The sequence below is a fragment of the Herpailurus yagouaroundi genome, unplaced genomic scaffold (genome assembly GCF_014898765.1).
Source record: "Herpailurus yagouaroundi ecotype Mexico unplaced genomic scaffold, PumYag 67383, whole genome shotgun sequence".
Classification (NCBI taxonomy): domain Eukaryota; kingdom Metazoa; phylum Chordata; class Mammalia; order Carnivora; family Felidae; genus Herpailurus; species Herpailurus yagouaroundi.
In genome coordinates, this window is record NW_024420199.1 from 594,478 (window position 1) to 601,398 (window position 6,921).

The window sequence follows — 6,921 nt, forward strand, 5'->3', positions numbered from 1 at the left end:
TGAGCTGAAGTGGGATGCTTAACCAACTGAGCCACCCAGGTGCCCCAATAAATAAACTTAAAAAAAAAAAAGAGTGAGGCGTTAAAAACCTGATTGGCAGTTCAGCTTGAGTGGGTTTGTTGATTCTTGGCTTTACTGCTAGTGATTGTGTCGGGGTGTCCCCCATATGTGTCTCAGGAGATCTTTACTTTGGAACTATTCAGTTTCTTGAGAGAATTATCTCCAAGTTTCTTGCCTGGCTGCTGGACTTTTAGAGTTGGAGCATCCCAGAGGAGTGGGATTCCCACCATGTAGAATGCAGATCTGCATGGAATGTTCCTGGTTCCACCCCTCTACCACTACAACAGTGCCTGGTATCTCCAAACTAAGAGCTTTTGTGGGTTCATTTTCTCGGGGGAAAAAGATTTCCAGTCCCTTGCTACAGAAAAATGGATGTTCTTGGTAGGATGAAGATGTTTACCAGTTTTGTGTCTAGGCTTTCAATCAGACCCTCTTTTTAGCCTTGTGCCTTACTTGTATCTTCAGGTTTGAGTCTTGCCTGGGTTGTGTGGAGCAGATCAGCCTTGTATCTTATCAGGTCCCCCTTTATAGGCAATCCAGATGTAGCTTCTTTCATCTTGCTTCAGTTGTCACTTCAGCATGTTTTCCATCTTCTTGTCTTTTCTGTTTTGGTCTTGTCTTCTCTATCATTATCCTTGTTGTTCCTTTCATTTATTAATTCATCAAATACTATTGAGTACTTTCAAGTGCCAGACACTATTCTTGGTGCTTAGGATACAATAAGGAAGAAAATCTATCCCTTCCCTGTAGAACTTACATTTTAGAGAGATAGTTTTAAAAAAGCATAATAAAGTATATTGTACGTTATGTTATAAGGTGACAAGTGTGGCTATAATCTGAATGTTTGTGTCACCCCAAATTTTATATGTTGAAATCCCAACACCCAAGGTGATAGTATTAGGAGGTGAGGTCTTCAGGAGGTGATTAGGCCCTCATGATTAGGATTAGTGCCCTTGTGAAAGAGACCCCAGAGAGCTAGCTTGTCCCTTCTGCTATGTGAGGTTACAGTGAAAAGATGGCTACCAGTGAGGAAACAGGTTCTCATAAGACACTGAATTTGCCAGCGTCTTGATCTTGGACTTCCCAACCGCCAGATCTGTGAGACATAAACTTCTCTTGTTTATAAGCCACTCAGTCTGTGGTATTTTTGTTCTAGCAGCTCAGCCAGAGTAAGATAAGTGCCATGGAAAAGTACAGCAGGATCAGGAGGATAAGAAATTCTTGGGTTGGGGGAAGCATAAGTTGTACTTTTTTTTTGTTGTTCTAGAACTTAAAAATATTAACTAAGTTTATTTAGAGGTAAGGAGTTAAATCATGATTCTACAAGTAGCAAATTTTGTGTTTATCCTTTGAAATTATAAAAATATGGAGTGCTTCATGAATTTGTAGCATCCTTGCACAGGGGCCATGCTAAATCTCTGTATCGTTCCAATTTTGGTATATGTGCTGCTGAAGGGAGTACTGGCTGTAATTTTAAATAGGGTTAACCTAGGCTTCATGAAGAAGAAGGTATTTGAATAAATCAGTGACTCTCAACTGTGGGTGTGGGGGTTTGCCTTGTGGAGGACATTTGGCAATGTCTAGAGACCTTTTTGGTTGTAATCACTAGGGGATGATTCAGCAGTGCTGCTGACATCTACTGGGTGGAGGCCAGGGATGCTCTTAAGCATCCTACAATGCATGGGACAGCTCCCTACAACAAAGAATTATTTGGCCCAAAATATTAGTAGTGCTGAGGATGAGAAACCTTGCATTTAAAACTTAGAGGCAATGAGGGTGTTGGATATGCAGAGGTCTGAGGGAGGAGCATTATAGCAAAAGAGAAAAGCCATGGCAAAGGCCCTAAGATGGGAATGTGACAGGTTTTTTAGAGAAACTGAATGTAGGCCCAGAAGCACAATAGGACATGAGGTAAGATGAAGAGGGGCAACATTATGTAGTGACTTGGGGGGTCATTGCAGGGACTTTGGCTTTTATTCTGAGCCAGTGGAGGTTTTGATGGCGAGGACATGTCATGATAGGATTTAGCTTTCACAGACTCACTCTGGCTGTTGTGTATGGATTATTGGAGGGAAAGTGAGAGATGATATAGAGCAGTGGTAGGTAGCAGTGGAGATGGATGTATGTTGAAGCTAGAACAATAGGATTTCCTGAAGGGTCGAATGAAAAATGTAAGAGAAAGAGAGGAGTGAAAAATGGCTTCAGGTTGTTGGGGGGAGCAATTGGAATGAGGGAGTTACTGTCAACTGAGGTAGGAAAGACTGGTAGAGCAGATTGGGTGGGGAGAAGTTAGAGTTCAGTTTTAGAATGGTGTGGTTGAAATCCGTATTAGACATCTGAGTGAATATGTTAAATGGTTGGATAGGTTAGAGGTTTAAGAGTAGGAATCTGGGTAATGTAAACGTGTAGATGTTAATTTTTTTAATGTTTGTTTGTTTGTTTATTGAGGGAGAGAGAGAGAGAGAGCAAGCCAGGAGGGACATAGAGAGAGGGAGACAGAGAATCCTAAGCAGACTCTACATGCTGAGCACAGAGCCGAACATGGGGCTCAAACTCATGAACTGTGAGATAATGCCCTGAGTCAAAACCAAGAGTCGGATGCTTAACCGACTGAGCCACCTAAGTGCCCCCAACAGCCCCAGATTTTTAACCCATTCCAGCATCAACCGTAAATCCCTAATCTTATTTGAGTACCATCTAAATCAAATGTGGATGAGAGTCAAGGTGTAATTCATCCTAAGGCAAAAATCTTATTCAGCTGTGAACCTGTGAAACCATACAAATTACCTGCTTCCAAAATACAATCTGTGGGACAGACAATAGGGTAGACATTCCCATTCCAGAAGGGAGAAATTGGAAAGAAAACAGATGTCCTAGATTCCAAGCAAGTCTGAAACCTAGCAGGGCAAATTCCATTAGATTTTAAGGCTCAAGAATTATCCTCTTTGGGTTGATGCTCTGTTCTTTGGCCCAATGGTGTGTGTGGCAGGCTCATCCTTGAGGCCCTGGACGTTGGCAGTCTGGCCCATTGAAACTGAGGATTCAGCCTTTTCCCCCTAGGGCCTCTTTCCTCTGGGCCTATAGTGGTGGCAGCAGCCCTGCTGACTCTGAATTGCCTTGAGGTAATTCTTCCCTCTTCTTGACGGATAACACCTTTTGGCAGTCACATAGGTCTTTGTCTGGTCCTGTGGAATCCCAGAAGTGTGAAAGCCTTCCTTCATTATGTCCTGTCTCTTTCCCCTTTAGTCTAAGCTGGCAGTGTTTCTGCTGATAGAACTCCATCTCTATTCCTGGCTTCTGCTGAGTTGGCTGTTTAGGATCCATGAGTCACACCTGTGACCTCTTATTCAAAAGACTGTCCAGCCGTAACCTTGGTGTTGCCTCCTGAACATGCTTTCACATTTTGTTATATGGATAGGCTGAGATTTTTTTCCAGATCTTCAAGTTATGGTTCCTTTTTGCCTAACAATTCCTTCTTCAATGTATCTTTCTCCTCTCATATTTTACTATGAGCAGCAAGCAGAAACCAGGCCCCACCTTCAACATTGCTTAGAAATCTCCTTAGCTAAATATGCACGTTCCGCACTTACAATTTTTACCTTCCACCCGACACTAGGACACAATTCATCCAAGTTCTTTTTTACTTTATATCAGTCAAATTCTGTCCAGTTTCCAATAGCATGCTCCTCATTTCTTTCTGAGATCTTACCAGAATCATCTTTAATATCCGTATTCCTACCAAAAATCTCTGTAAGGCAATCTAGGCTTTATGTAGCATGCACCTCAAAACTCTCCCAGTCTTTGCCCATTCCCAGTTTTTTCCTTAAATTTTTAATATTTATTTATTTATTTGTCTTAAAAAATTTTTTAACGTTTATTTTTGAGACAGAGAGAGACAGAGCATGAACGGGGGAGGGTCAGAGAGAGAGGGAGACACAGAATCCAAAACAGGCTCCAGGCTGTCAGCACAGAGCCCGACGCGGGGCTCGCACTCATGGACCGCAAGATCATGACCCAAGCCGAAGTCAGATGCTCAACCGACTGAGCCACCCAGGTGCCCCTTTAATATTTATTTTTGAGAGAGAGAGAGAGAGAGATAGAGCATGAGCAGGTGAGGGGCAGAGAGAGAGGGAGACACAGAACCTGAAGTAGGCCCCAGGCTCTGAGCTGTCAGCACAGAGCCCCATACAGGACTCAAACTCACGAACCATGAGATCATGACCTGAGCCGAAGTTGGATGCTTAACCAATTGAGCCACCCAGGCACTCCTGCCCATTCCCAGTTTTAATGCCACTTCTAGGGCCGCCTGCGTGGCTCAGTCAGTTGAGCATCTGACTCTCGTTTTCCGCTCAGTTCGTGATCCCAGGGTTGTGGGATTGAGCCCCGAATTGGGCTCCCCTGTTTAACATTCTGTCTTTCTCTCCCTCTGCCCCTTTCTCCTGCTAGCAATCTCTCTGTATATCTCTAAAATAAACAAAAAAATAAAGCCACTTCCATATTTTTATGTATCTGTTACAGCAACATCCCACTTCTTGGTAACCAAAATCTGTATCAGTGTGCTAGGGCTGCCATAACAAAATACCACAGACTGTGTGGCTTAAACAACAGAAATATATTTTCCCACAGTTCTGAAGGCTAGACATCCAAGTTCAAGATGTTGGCAAGTTTGGTTTCTTCCAAGGCCTCTCTCCTTGGCTTGTAGGTGGCCATCTCACTGTGTCTTCACATGATCTTTCCTCTGTGCATCCCTGATGTTTCTTTGTGTGTCCCAGTATTCCCTTTCTTATGAGAACACATCAGTCAGGTTGTATTAGGGCCCACCCATCTGGTGGCTTCATTTTAATTTAATCACCTCTTTAAAGACCTTATCTCCAATATGGTGGCATTCTGAGGTACTATGGGTAAGGTTTCAACATATGAATAGGGCTAGATGCAATTTAACCCATAGCAATCACTCAGCATGAATAATCAGCTGCAGAACTTGTTAGATTTGCCTGCATAATAATCCTGTTTTCTTCCTAGTACTATGAAGTATTCCTTCGACAGTCCCCAGTTGAGCCCTGCCTTCTGTTTCATGAAGGTGGGTACTGGTGTGAGTTCACAGTTCACACCAGTAGCTGAGGACACAATGGCCATCATCACTTTCCATCCTCAAGAATTAAGACAGGTGGGACTCACAGAATTAATAAGGGGCAGCTTTTGTAGCAGCCCTTATTTTCACTATCCTCCGGTTGGTTTTGGAAGTTTCAGGGCAGATAGCAGAAACTACACATCCACTGAGTATTTGTGTGGGTTGGGAGGAGGGGTTGGAGGTGAGGATGAGGAGGTGGCAAGGATATTTTTTTTTTTTAATTTTTTTTTCAACGTTTATTTATTTTTGGGACAGAGAGAGACAGAGCATGAACAGGGGAGGGGCAGAGAGAGAGGGAGACACAGAATCGGAAACAGGCTCCAGGCTCTGAGCCATCAGCCCAGAGCCCGACGCGGGGCTCGAACTCACGGACCGTGAGATCGCGACCTGACTGAAGTCGGACGCTTAACCGACTGCGCCACCCAGGCGCCCCGGTGGCAAGGATATTTTTAACCATGCTGCTCGCATAAGCAAACCACAGAGACTGAGGTGGGGTTACCAAGTTAATTATCATGTGAGGACTCCCAGGTATTTTCACAAGAACTTTGCCCATGGAAGTTGGTAGGTACTCTACTGACTCTAAAAGCCAATTCAATAGAGATGAGAATATAGTCAGAATTTCATAACTCAAATAATACTCTACACTTGTAATGCACTTAAGGCTTTCAAATGTTCCCACGTTAGAACATTCCTATACTTAACGTGATCATCTCAACCAATTCATGAAGTAGGTAAGAGGAGAGGTATTGAAACCCTCATTTCAGATGAGCAAATGGAGGCATAGAGGTACCCAAGGTTAAAGAGCCAGTGAATAGCCAACCTAGGGCTTGAACCCATGTCATTGATTCCTGACCTTTTTGTAATTAAAAAAGTTTGAGTATAGTTGTCACACAGTTCCTAGCCTTTTATTTTTATGTATGTATGTATGCATTTATTTAAATAGATACAACTTTATTAATATCAAAGTAGATTGTGAAACAGGTATTACTGGAGTTAAAAAAGAAGACTTAATAAAGGTAGGAGGTTCAATGTAAAAGGAAAATAAAACAATTTAAAATTATGTCTATATAATAATATACATATTACATATTATATTATAATTGTATTATGTTTTAAAAGTCTTTAATTCATTTATTTTGATTTTAATTCCAGTATAGTTAACATACATTGTTAGATTAGTTTCAGGTATACAATATAGTGAGTCAACACTTCCATACATCACCCTGTGCTTATCACAAGTGCACTCCTTAATCCCCATCACCTATTTAGTCCCCCACCCCCACCTAGCCTCTGGTAATCATCAGATTGTTCTCGATAGTTAAGAGTGTTTCTTGGTTTGTCTCTCTCTCTTTTTTCCCCCCTTTGCTTATTTGTTTCTTAAATGCCACATATGAGTGAAATCATTTGGTATTTGTCTTTCTCCAACTGACCTGTTTCACTTAGTGTTACACTCTCCAGCTCCATCCATGTTGTTGCAAATGGCAAGATTTTATTCCTTTTTATGGCTGAATAGTATTCCATTTTATATGTATATCATGTCTTCTTTATCCATTCAACTATCAGTGGATTCTTGGGTTGCTTACAAAATTTGGCTCTTGTAAATGATGCTGCAATAAATATCAGGATGCATGTATCCCTCTGAATTAGTGTTCTTGTAATAAAAAACGGGCAGAAGACATGAACCAGACATTTCTCCAAAGACATACAGATGGCCTTCAGACACGTGAAAA

At 42.0% G+C, this 6,921-nt stretch overlaps 1 non-coding gene across 1 annotated transcript; it reads right to left on the reverse strand.

Annotated features, from left to right (window-relative positions):
• Positions 1–1,419: 1,419 nt before the first annotated feature.
• LOC121024964 (U6 spliceosomal RNA) lies at positions 1,420–1,522 on the reverse strand. Its single transcript, XR_005787892.1, has one exon. It is a non-coding gene; the product is annotated as a U6 spliceosomal RNA (small nuclear RNA).
• Positions 1,523–6,921: the final 5,399 nt, after the last annotated feature.